Source organism: Lissotriton vulgaris, chromosome 8 (genome assembly GCF_964263255.1).
Source record: "Lissotriton vulgaris chromosome 8, aLisVul1.2, whole genome shotgun sequence".
Classification (NCBI taxonomy): domain Eukaryota; kingdom Metazoa; phylum Chordata; class Amphibia; order Caudata; family Salamandridae; genus Lissotriton; species Lissotriton vulgaris.
This window is the reverse complement of record NC_141696.1, coordinates 958599404-958611879: the sequence shown is the minus strand read 5'-3', so window position 1 is coordinate 958611879 and position 12476 is coordinate 958599404.

Here is a 12476-nt window from a genome sequence, read left to right as displayed (position 1 = left end):
ACATTCGCTGTCCAACCCCAGGAATATGGGCCGCTTGGCTGTATAGCAATGCTATGGAAGGGGGTCGGTGGGCTATATCTTGTAAGAGTTGGCTATAATATGATGCTGGTCGTTACTGTATTGTTGTACTAATTCCTGCAATAAAAAGATATTTAAAAAAAAAAAAAAAAAATTTCAATAAAACCATTTCAAACAAAGAGACTGCCTGCCAAACAGACTAAAAGGATGCAAAGACACCCAATGCAACACTATAAGCTTGAATGGCATTTGCTGCATTAAGGAATCATTGGGCCCAACTCCTCACTCACAATGTAGATATTAATGAAATGTTTTCCCCGTAATTTGATGATCTTTATAGCTCTATGCTTGGAAACTCTATACAAGAGGAATAAGATGACTTTCTACAGTCACTACGAACACTCATCCTATCTCCAGAGGTTCACTTTCTCTTAGAGGAGTGTAAGGCAGCTAACATTGACTTGCCTTCACATAGTTCTCCTGGAGAACAAGCATTTCCAGAAGTATTTGAAAAAATCTAAGAAGCCACATGTATTAAATATGATTTTTACCACTTTTAAAAAGCATGGGGTCTTTTGCTTTTTGACAGTGGTTAATTTGTAAAAAAAAAAAAAAGAAGTGTCAGGGCTCTAGTCTGGAGGCCTCTCCAGAGTGCACTACCCAGTGCAACTGCCAGTGTTGCCAATGACAGTGCATACACAATTACTAACCACTACACTGCAACAAGTGTGACAACTTAGACTATTCCAGGCATCCAGACCCGGGACTAGGGTTCGATTCCCGACGCGGCAGGGTCCTGAACCCAATTGTCCACGGACTCGATATTTCTCGCTTCGGTGCCCACTCTAAGCACGAGTTCACACTATGCAGCTCTGGGCAACAAGCTTGCTTAATCTCCACAACGGCCCCCCAGCGGCGGGATGCCTGGCTTTCACCTTGGGGATGCCCAGCATGGGTGATCTCACAGGGAAAAACAGGATGGGTTCCCAAGGCAAGCGCCGAGATGCCCAAGGGTACATCGAGCGCTATATAAGAACATACATACATATACATAGCTTGTTCAGCAGGTATTCGTTGTTTTTAATGCAAATGAAGTAATAAATATTTGCTGGTCTGATCATCTCTAAATTATACAAACAGCGCCACCATGTGGCAGCTGTCAAAAGTGGCGGTGTCAACAATTAAGTGCAGGTGCTGACAATTAAGTGGTGATGCCGAGCACGGACAACCACCAGCTCAAATTAAGCACTGCTTGTTGGGTAATCTATCCATAATGGACATTATCTCACTAATTCCCTAAGAGGAGAAAGATCCTATGGAATGTGCCAGTATATTTCCATATCATTGATCAATGTTCACATAAAAACACTAAAAAATACTGGCAAATAGGTTATGCAGAGTGATCTAAAGTGCAAGCCTCAAAGGTAGGTTTTAGCTATGGCTGGTGGCTCAGTGGACTAATGCATCCACTACAGGGGCCAGTGTTGAACCTCATGGGCACAGGTTCAAACCGTGGCAGGTCGACTCAGCCTTTCATCCATCTGAGGTCGATAAAATGAATACCATTGAGTTGGGTAACAATAAACATCTGTTATTCAGCGCCAAAAGACCCTGTTGGGGTGAACGTGCGCTTTACAAATAAACATGTTATGTTAGGTTGCTTGCCATGATGTACATCCAGAAATCAGCTGTGGGCTCTAACACTCCTACTAAAGCAAATAAGAACCTACCCAATAGGAGGTTGACACTCTGTTTAGATGTAAATGTAAATATACAGGAATTTATATAGCGCAAATCAGCAAGCGGTTTCTAAGCGCTTGCTTAGGGAACCTGTCCTGGTATTCCCCTGTGAGATAACCCCGGCAGGGTATCCGCAAGGTGAAAGCCAGGCATGGCCATTGTGGAGATTAAGCAAGCTATTGCCCAGAGTCGCAGAGTGTGAACCCGTGAATCGAGTAGGCACCGGAGCGAGAATTGTCCAGTCCATGGACATTTTTTTTAGGACTCAAGACCCCGCCGAGCCGGAATTGAACCCTGGTCCCGGGCTGACCTCTGCTTCCAGGTCTGCCTCCTCTAACCAGTGAGCAACACTTCTCCACACATCTAAATCTAGAGAAAGCATTCTATTGAGTTGAAGGGGGTGCCTTTTTTGCATATTAAAGAGAGAACAGGATTGGAACATGGCTTAAATTCAAACGTAACACAACTACACAAATACATTGCACTGGTGTTCATGAACAATTCCATGAACGATAAAGAAATCTAAAGGATTGAAACAAGGCCACCGATTGCCAACCCCCTCTCCCCCGTTACTGCTGTTAGCTCTCACGCCTCTATTTATGGAAATTCAGGAGTGTAATTACATTCTGGATGTAATCACACTGGCATGTCACGTTGAGTTGATCTTATGTGTCGAGGACATTTTTCTCACTAACCTTAAATCCTCTCTTCCAGCATTAATGTCATTGGTTCAAATATTTTGGCATGTCTCTGGTGATAACCTCAATTGAGGCAAATGTGAACATTTTTCAATATTCCGTCGCTACCAAGGCCAGCTTGTCCTGCTATGAAATGACCTAGGAGCTAAGGTACTTAAATTATCTTGTATTTGCATCAATAGAGAACTTACAAAGATGACAGAAGATAACCTATCCCCTCTAATTTTAAAAACATGTCATACTTTCCAGTCGGCTCTCGCTGTTCATGTGCGGTAGAGTACTGCTGGTTAAAATGATGCCAGCACCCTGCTACAACTAAATTTTTCTTATGCTACAAATATTGACCTCGAAATCGACGTTATTGCCGATTTACACTTATATTAAGAAATGTATATGGAATGGGGCACAACCCTACTCCTATCACTTAGGTTGCATGTCCCTGTGATTTTGGGTAGGGTGCGTTTACTACTTTGGAGTCATATGATTTGAAACTCGTAGCATCAGAGAGCTTGCCTCTGGCATGAAGTGACATATAAAGGCAAGTTAATACAAGACACAAGCGTATTAGCACCACACTGTCTTTAAAAGACCAAACTATCACATCATTTTAGCTGTCCAGTTATCCAAATCACAGTGACAATTTGAAAATCCTTACACAAGCATTTTACAAAAGATCACCTTTTAATCACTTTTGTGCAGAGGAAGGGGTGTTCATGCCCCCTACACTACCTTCACAGTGCACAGAACGTGAACATCATGTTGCCCGACTAAAGACAGGAATTCCCTCTGAGGTTCGCACCAGATGGATTTCTTTTTAGACCCTCGGCCACATGCTTTTAGGAAAAGGCTTCCAAGCTCTTGTTGTGAATGATGACCAGCACAAATAGTGCAATAACCTCATCACTGTGGAATTGAAAAGTAGAAGGAGTTCATCAGCAACTTCTGTTTTCACTGTGTTTGGTGCTCATGTGATACAATTCTGTGATTTTAGCAAAATGTATGATTTTTACAGAGTTTTCTGGGTAAGAATTGTAGAAAGATACACACAAGTGATGCCATCTTGGATGACTCCGGTTTTCTAATTTATAGCAATATCTGGGGTTGGTAGGTTTCACTGGGTGCCAGCTGAAACTGGGTCCAAATACTACAGCTATCTTCATCCATAGAAAGATTGAAATTCAAAGTAAAAAGCTTTACATCTCGACGTTTCATATGGCCGGGATGCCAGCCACCCACTCCCAACACAATCCCCAAGGATGGGAGAAGTCGGACACAGGTTTGAACTTTTGGAAGGCGAGAGGGAGTCACCCTCCTGGCCGTATTTATTAAAATATGAAACAAAATTTAAAACATTAAATAAAAGTTTCATAATTATGTACAATTTTACATTTATTACATTTCGATAAAGACATGTTCTTTGGCTGACCTTAACAGATCTCTAATACAAAGGTTTCCTAGCCGAGTCCAACATCCTGAAAATGCATACATTCTAAATTAAAATTGTACATCCTAGCATTAAGGGCCAACGGCAAGGTCTTAACCGGTGTCAGATCCCTACTACCAAAACTCTCGCCCTCACGGTGTGAGTGGCGCATTCGCAGAGGACCCTACCCTCATTGCCAACTGTAACTTCCCTTGTCGTGGTGGGGGCCCCCTTTCCACTCGACGCCATCTTAAAGGTCGTCCGAGTTCCCGTGTGAAGTATCTGTAGGAAGGACAGCGTGGACTCCCCCCGATCCCCACACTCTCTATCCGCCGTCGCGGATATCCGGCCCCCGGGAAATTAGTAGGAGGGGCATCTAGCCACCTCCCCCTGGGAGGGGCCTATGGCCGTCTCCCCCTAGGCGACCCATCCTTAGTGGGTGCCGCCTCCCCGTGGAAGGGGCCAATGGCCGCCTCCCCTCGGGCGCTCCCATCCATTCTGGGTGGCGCCCCCCTCTAGGGACCTTGAAATTACTGCTCACCGATCATGACCTTACCGCCACAGGCCGGATAGTTGACCGACTATCCGGCCCCCCCTACTCCTCCTAAAGGTCATGCTTCCTTAAACCCCTTAGCCATGCTATGAAGTCTCCTATGAGTAAGTCATTCCCCTCCCTGGACAGGTGAACCCCATCATTCAGATACATGTGATCACCCCGAATACACCCGTGAGGAATGCTATGCAACTGCGAAGAGCGAAACAATTTACCAATTTTATTGTTAACCCTTTTCACCGAATGGTTCAGTGCTGACACCGAAAGGCCCCCCGCCACACCTTCCTGGGAATCATGTGGGACCAGGCAATCGTGCACCCCGGGATTCTTTTAGCCAACCAGCTAACAGCCGAGAAAATTTGTTCCAATAACACTCGTCTACCCAGTGTCACCAAGTCATTGCCCCCCAGGTGTACTATGACTACAGATGGCGGTGACCTTTGCCGCCCTAAGAGACCCTCAAAACATGATTCGAATTGGTCAAAACAGAGCCCGCCCTTCCCATGGAAGGCCACTCTGTACCCGTATTCCCCAGCTGCGTGAGTCGCGTCACCTGCTTTGAATACGTCCCCGGCGCGCCTCACATATGAGTGGCCCACGACCCATACCACTCTGTCTCCAGACGGTGATCCTTGACCGCTGGTCTCCTGGTGCTGGGTCGACTGCAAATTCCGCCCGCGTGACAGGCTCACGAAACTGTAATTCAAACAAAAGACAAGAAGCGTGAGTGCATGTCAATTGATCTCTACAACATGTGCAATCGCACATACCTTTTGAAGCAATTCGAGGACCAACGTCCCAACTGTTTTACTTCCTCCGCACTCTGACCCCTGGCTGTAGCCTCAGTAGCAGCCCCTATCCTAAAGGAGTTGGTCCCAAACTCGCACGGGTCCATGCCTGCAGCAGCGATTGTCAGTGCTAGCACCCTCTGGAACTGAAAGCTCGTCAGTGGGGTGCCATCCTTGTGCCTCAGCAAACTCCCCCCCATGTAGCCGCCCTTAGTGCCAAGTATTCCTCTATACACTTTATCGGGCACGTGGGGGACCCTCGCGCGCACTGCACGACAACACTATTTCCCATAGCCCCCTGGTCAGTCTTGGACCTGGCTATCGAGACCACCATCGAATAACCCCTAATTTGGACGTGATCCCTGCACAAGCCTCCCTCAACATCTTTCTTATTCCTTGCGACCAGTTCGCTCACCCGCATAGCCCCATGGAACGCCAATGCAAAAGCTGCGCGGAACAGAACTGCTTCGAAATGGGAGGAGCACGTCTCAACCAGTTTTGCTACGAGTAGAGACAACCTGTCTAAGCCAATCGGGCGCCTCGCATCTAGCTTGCGACCCTCGAGGCGCTGCCAGCCGCGAAGGGCTTTCTTAACCAAAAAGTAACCCGTCGGGTCTTTTATGCCATGCACCTGTGCCATGAAAGAAATGGCCGCCCTATGCCTACTGGCCGTTGCCGCTGATCGGCCTTCTCTGTGCAGCGCTACCAGGAACCCCAGGAAGTATTCCTCCTGACCCCAGCTCTGACTCCCTGTTCGACCCAAAAATGTGCAGTAGGAACGAAATGCTCCTTCGTATGCCTTCCTTGTCCTGGGGGCTAAGCTTGCTGCCACGAGGTCCTGTAATCCGGGGCACCGATTAGCCATAGCGCTTCGGGGAATGGTGCCGCCACTAGGTCCGCTGTAGGTAGATAGCCCCTGAATGCCTGCATATGTGAACGAGAGAGTGCATCAGCTGCATGATTCAGTACGCCTGGCACATGTTTCGCCCTGAACTGTACATTCAATCTCATGCAAAGCAGTACAAGTTCCTTCAATGTAAATATAAATGTATAGGCATTTATATAGCGCACTACTTACCCGGAGGGTCCCAAGGCGCTTCGACCGCTGCGAAACCCTTCCTGGCTTCCCTGAGAGATGGTCCCTTAATGGGTATCTCCAGGGTGAGACCAGGCATCCCCGGCGGTCTGGTGGGGCCGTTAGTGAAGATGAGGCAAGCTAATGCCCAGAGTTGCCGAGTGTGATCGCTGATCAGAGTGGGCACCGAGGCGAGAGAATTATCGAGTCCGCTGACCCTGGTCCAGAAACCTGCCGCGCCGGGAATCGAACCCTGGTCCCGGGCCGTCCTCTGCTCTCGGGTCTGCCGCCTCTAACCAGTGAGCCACACTACTTCAACAATCTCAAGATCCATTTGCAGCGTGCTGCCTGTTGGTTAATGCACTCGACAACAGTCATATTATCAGACCAAAATACCACGAGCGGTCCCTGAAGTCGTCTGGCCATGCCATCAGAGCAACCCAAATGGGGAATAACTCCAAGAACCCAATGTTACCTGTGAGGCCGCTGGAGTGCCACCACGTCGGCCATGTTTGCGCCGACCATCGGTTACCAAAGATGGCGCCAAATCCCACGCTCCCAGCTGAGTCAGTCCACAGACCTAGTTCATCTGAAGACGCTGGTGGCTTGTTCCACACAACTCGACCATTGAAGTCCGCCAGAAATGCCAACCAAATGCGCATATCCTGGCGAACCTCTGCCGACAGTCTCGTACAGTGGTGTCCCTCCTTGAGACCAACCATAGCTTGTGCAATAGAGCGCGAGAAGGGGCGGGCCATTTGTATCACACTCAAGGCAAAGTTATGCTGACCCACTGTTTGCTGTAACTGGTGCAGGGTCACTTTCTCCTTGCCCAGGCATTGCGTTAAGGAAGCCCTAAACTTGACTACCTTTTCCATCGGTAAACGGAAACATCCCTTCACAGAATCAAGCTCAATTCCCAGAAACTCCAGTGAAGTAGATGGTCCAACCGTCTTACCTGGTGCCAAAGGGACTCCGAACTCCCGCATGAGGATGCAGAAGTCCTGCAGCGCATGCGCACATTTCGTATCGCCGGCTGCTCCCAAGAACAGGAAGTCATCCAGATAGTGCATAACATGCCTATGCCCTGTGGCCTCGGTGAATGCCCACTTTAAAAAACAGCTGAACATTTCAAAATGGGCACAAGAAATGGAGCAACCCATAGGCATGCATTTACCCTTGTAATAACTCCCTTGAAATGCAAAACCTAGCAAGCGCTGATCCTGTGGGTGTACCGGGAGCAACCGGAACGCCGATTCGATATCTGATTTCGCCATCAGCGCCCCGGGGCCCAGGCGATTTAACATGGCCACGGCATCATCGAACGATGCGTACCGCACTGAACAAACTTCTGGGTCAATGGCTTCGTTCACCGAGGAACCCCTTGGAGCAGACAGGTTATGAATAACTCTAAACTCCCCAGGGTCTTTCTTCGGGACAACCCCCAATGGGGAACAGATGAACTCCGCCACCGGCGGGTGATGAAAAGGCCCTGCCACCCGCCTCAAGCTGACTTCTTTCGCAATTTTCTTCTCTGCCACGCTTGGGTTGTGCTGTACCGATAACTTGTTTTTACAAAAGGAGTCCCCCCGAGAATCCCCCGCCGGGATGTGGAAGCCATGTAAGAATCCTTTCCTCAACACCCCAGCGGATACATGATCAGGGTATTTGTTCAACCAAGGAGTCAGAGCCATGATATCAACGGGTGTAGGCAATCGGTCACAACGTCCTACCTCACTCCTGCTTAGACCCTCCTTTACCTCCCGTCCCACTGTTTTTAGATCTACAGGTACTCTCCGGGTGTGAGGAATTCCCACAGCCCGCAAACGCATGCCTGAACCTACATGTTCCCTGCGGTCTGTTACAGTTGCCTCGATTGAAGCCCCAACAAACCCCACGCTTGCCGCCATTCCCGCCGGTCTTGGGCTGGTAATCCCCACCGGCGCCCGCTCAAAAGGGCACAGCGGGCTTTTTGCGGGCGAACCCTGACCCGCTCCCGCCTGGCGAGGACGTACCTGCCGCCCCTGGCAAGAGCTGTTTGTGCCATGACACCGAGTCCAGGCAATCCCAAGTCAAAGTAGCATCATATTCTTTCGCTTTCCGGAATTTCATATCGTAACCTTTCCATTCATCCCCCTCATACATTGAATAAAAATCCATAATACGATTTTGATAGCAAGTTAACTCAGTCATTAGCTCAGGTTTTCGTTCCCCCATGACTGCAATAAATATTGAAAAGGCCTTAACCCAGTTCATTACTGTCTCATCCACCCTGAACTCCGCCATCTTGGCGCGCCAGACGCTCGGGTGCCATAAATCCTTCTGGGTTTTAGCATATTCCATCTCGCGATGGTCAGTCAATAATGAAAACATGTTAACATATTTGTCTCCCCATATTAATTCTTTCGTGGCCATAGGGATGTGCTGTGCCACCCTCTCCCGCCTCGAGGGTAATGAACCCTCCCCCGCCATTGGCAATGCGAGCTTACCAGGTTCGGCCGTTGTTCCCGCCGTCTTCTCGCAACCAACTGCAGGTCCTACCGGTGCCACCTGTGGGAAAACAAGAGGAACATTCGCCGTTGCGGCCTCTCTCGACTACCGCAATTGCTCGATTATTAGTCTGGCCTCCTCGGCCGGGTCTCCCGCGGCCACTGCTCCCCCTGCTTTTTTCTTGAGCCCTGGCAACACCGCTGCCAACTGGATGGCCAATTCGGGAGGCATCTCCTCATCATTAGCGGGAGTAATCACTACCGGGATCGGCAGACCTATATCTGGATTTGGTACCGGGTTGTCTGCCGGCGTGACGGGGGCGACTGGGGGTACCTCTGGAACCGGGACCTCCCCCGAAACCACCCTCTTCTTGACCCATTTCCCTCTACCCTCGGGGAGGACTCCCGGCAAGGCCGGGCCCATTACCTTCTTAGGGTGACCCGAGTTGCTCAGTGCCGCCAGCTGTTTTTTGACCTCCGCCAAACCTCGACCGATCGATTGGACCTTTCCAAGTTTTCGGTCCATGCAAGCCATCCGGTTCGACAGTAGGCGTAATACCTTATCCGTCTCAGAACCCTTTCCTGCTTTCTTGCCAGCCATGGTTTCGAGTTTTCTGCTCCTAGTCGATCAACGAGGTCCTGGATCCTTCGTACTCCAAATAACTGAAAGAGAAACAACAAGATTACAAGTTCTCAAAATTGCCGCTTGTTCCGTCGAGGGCTCACGAGCAACGAGTGGGTGCAGCCTTCAGTGCACAGGAACAAGAGGACGCTTCTTCGGATTCCCGCTCTATTTATTCTTCTGCGGGAGGGCGTGTACCCTCCTCCGGTACGCCTACTGGGCGTGGTCTTCGGTGTAGGTGTCTAGGGCAACCCCTCTTGGGAGGGAAAAGGCGCGCCCCGGCTACGCCGCTTCGGGCATACCAGCCGAGCCACGCCCCCCGCCCAAAATGGTTTCCCGGGGGGATCGGGGCACCCAACCATACGTTCGGGGGGACCGAGTGGTCGCCCCTTTCCATTTTGGGGGTTTTCCTGTCATGTGTCGTATGCCCCCTCACACAAATGCAGTTCGGTTTTTATTGGGAGAAGTATGGCAATGATGGGTACTAGGATTTGTATTTATCCCGCACATTCCAGGACTTTCCCTCTCAAATCCGTGGAAATCTGTTATTTTAGCCAAAGATTGATATGTACAGGAATTTCTGGGTAAGAAAAATCACTGGTCCCCGCTCAAACTATTTCAGCCGGAATTTCCCTGGGTGTTTAGTTTTCAGAAATTTCCGGGGTTGGCATATTTTCCCTGTGCACCCTGACTACAGGCCTAATTTGCTCCACTGCCCATATTGTGCGAATGACTGAAATTAAATTGAAAATAAATTGATGTTCCCACATTGAATTTAGGGAGCCTTTCCTGTCACGGCTGACACATCCATCAATATGACTAGGGTACTGTTTTTATCAAAAGAAGTTTCGGAATGATGGGCGCTAGGACTTTTATAAATCACCCCAGATTCTTAAACTTTGTCCCACAGAAATATGAGAGAAATCTGTAACTTTACGAAAGTTTGATATTTGAAGGTCATTCTAGGTAGAGGAAACATGGAAACTAGAGTGAGATAAACTCCCCCCCGTGTTTAGTTTTCAGAAATGTCTGAGGTTGTTACGTTTCCATGAGTGCCAGCCAAACCTAAGCTACCCATATTGCCAGAGGGATTGAAACTAGATAGAAAATCTCAATGTTTCTCCATGCATTTTGTAACCATTCCTATTGTGGGTGATAGGCTCAGTCCCGCAATTGAAGTGTTGTTCTTAATGGAAGAATATTGGAAATGCTGGGTCCTAGGATTTGTGTTTATCGATCCATATTCTGGAACTTTCCCTTGGAATCTGAAGAAAATATGTTATTTAAGTCAAAGTTTGACATTTGAGGGGCACTCAGGTACCCTTTGAATCACCAAAATATTTCAACAAATGGACAAATATTTGTCTTGTCCTTTGTTTTGTGTAAAATGTTTAATGACTTAATGACTCAATACTCATGGTGAGGTTCACCAAATAAGGGATCAAATTACAATAGTCCCAAATGGAACAGCACAGCTATCATTATCTGTGTATTGAATATACTGATGTCTGGTGGGGATCCAGGGGGGTCACACATATAGACCAGTATAGTTAGAAACTGGGGGGCATATTTACAAACCCTTATGACCACCACAATGTCACTTTTCAGGACTTTGTTGTGACAATAGGGGCTTCACCTTATTTGCAAGGCAGTGTTAAGCCATTTAACGTGGCTTAATGCTGCCTTCTAAATAAGGCACCTTTTTACGCAATACTTAGCGTGAAAGGGGAGGGCAATGTGTGTCGCTATGGGCATTCCACTGCAACACCCATTGATTTTGATGCAGCCCCATATTTACAAGTGTGGCATAAATATGGGGCAGTGCCAAAATGAAGACTAGGGAAAACCTGGTTTTACCCTGGCTCAATGAGGAGAAACGTTTAATTTCTCCTCGTTGTTGCTATTTTCATGTGTGTTGCATTGTGCAGCACACATGGAAACAAAAAACACCAATGATTGTTAAGTGGAGGAAGGTATCCCTTCCTCCGCACAAACAATCATTTACAAAAATGACGTGTTACAACTTCTATGTGTGGTGCATTAAGAAGCACACATAGATTTTACAAAACACAATTTAAAGATTGTTTATGTGCAGCAAGGGACACCTTTCTGCACATAAACAAGCATTCCCCTCAAAGCAGGCACCCATGCACTATGGTGTAAGGGTGCCTGGGTTGGTGTTAAGCAGCTAAATGTAGTGCCAAGGCAGGGGAAAACACAGGACTGCACCAAATGCTTATAAATATGGTGCAGTCCTGTGTTTCAAAAGTGACGGAGCATGTCGTTAGCCTTCTTGGCGACATGCTTCGCCACTTTTCTTGTAAATATGCCCTGGGTTTCTTTTTGGCAAAGATATGCACCCAATCCTAGAAGGAACCACAATCCTAGTCAGAGTAAATCACAATAACAACCTATGTTAACTTGTGCTCACTCGCTGGTAGCTTGGCACAAAACAGTAAGGCATAATAGAAGAGGTAATGTGTAAAGTATTTGTGCAAAATTTCAAAGAGTAACACAGTGCAAATACCACAAAGGACTCCACACAACGTTAAAAAAGGGTGCATTTTTATGAACAAAACACGATCAAAATTGCAACAATACAATAACAATAACTGGAGTTATGACTTTTTCTAGATTAAATGAAGGTATTGTGCTTAAATGCTTAAAGCACTAACCAGAGCTATCTGGTTGTGCTACACCAGGGTAAATCCGAAAGATCAGGCTAACCACGATGGAGTATTGGTCAGATACAGGGACCAGACATGGGGTGCTACAAAGTACCTTAGATGCGTATTCGACGGAGTCGCGATGTGGGAAGAAATGAGGCGATGAGTCATCGTGGAACTGCAGGATTGAAGGTGATGCATCGTAGCTGAACAGGGCAAAGTTATAAATGCACCAGAAACTTGAAAATGTGTGCTGTGTAGTTGGTGATGGATGTCCATGCAGCAGTGGTGATGCATTGGCATTGAAGAAGATGCACTGGTTCCAATCGGCAGAATGTTGTCGATGTGTGTATTCTGGTAGTTGTGTTGTGTAGTTTAGTCTAATCCGTAGAACCTGTAGGTTT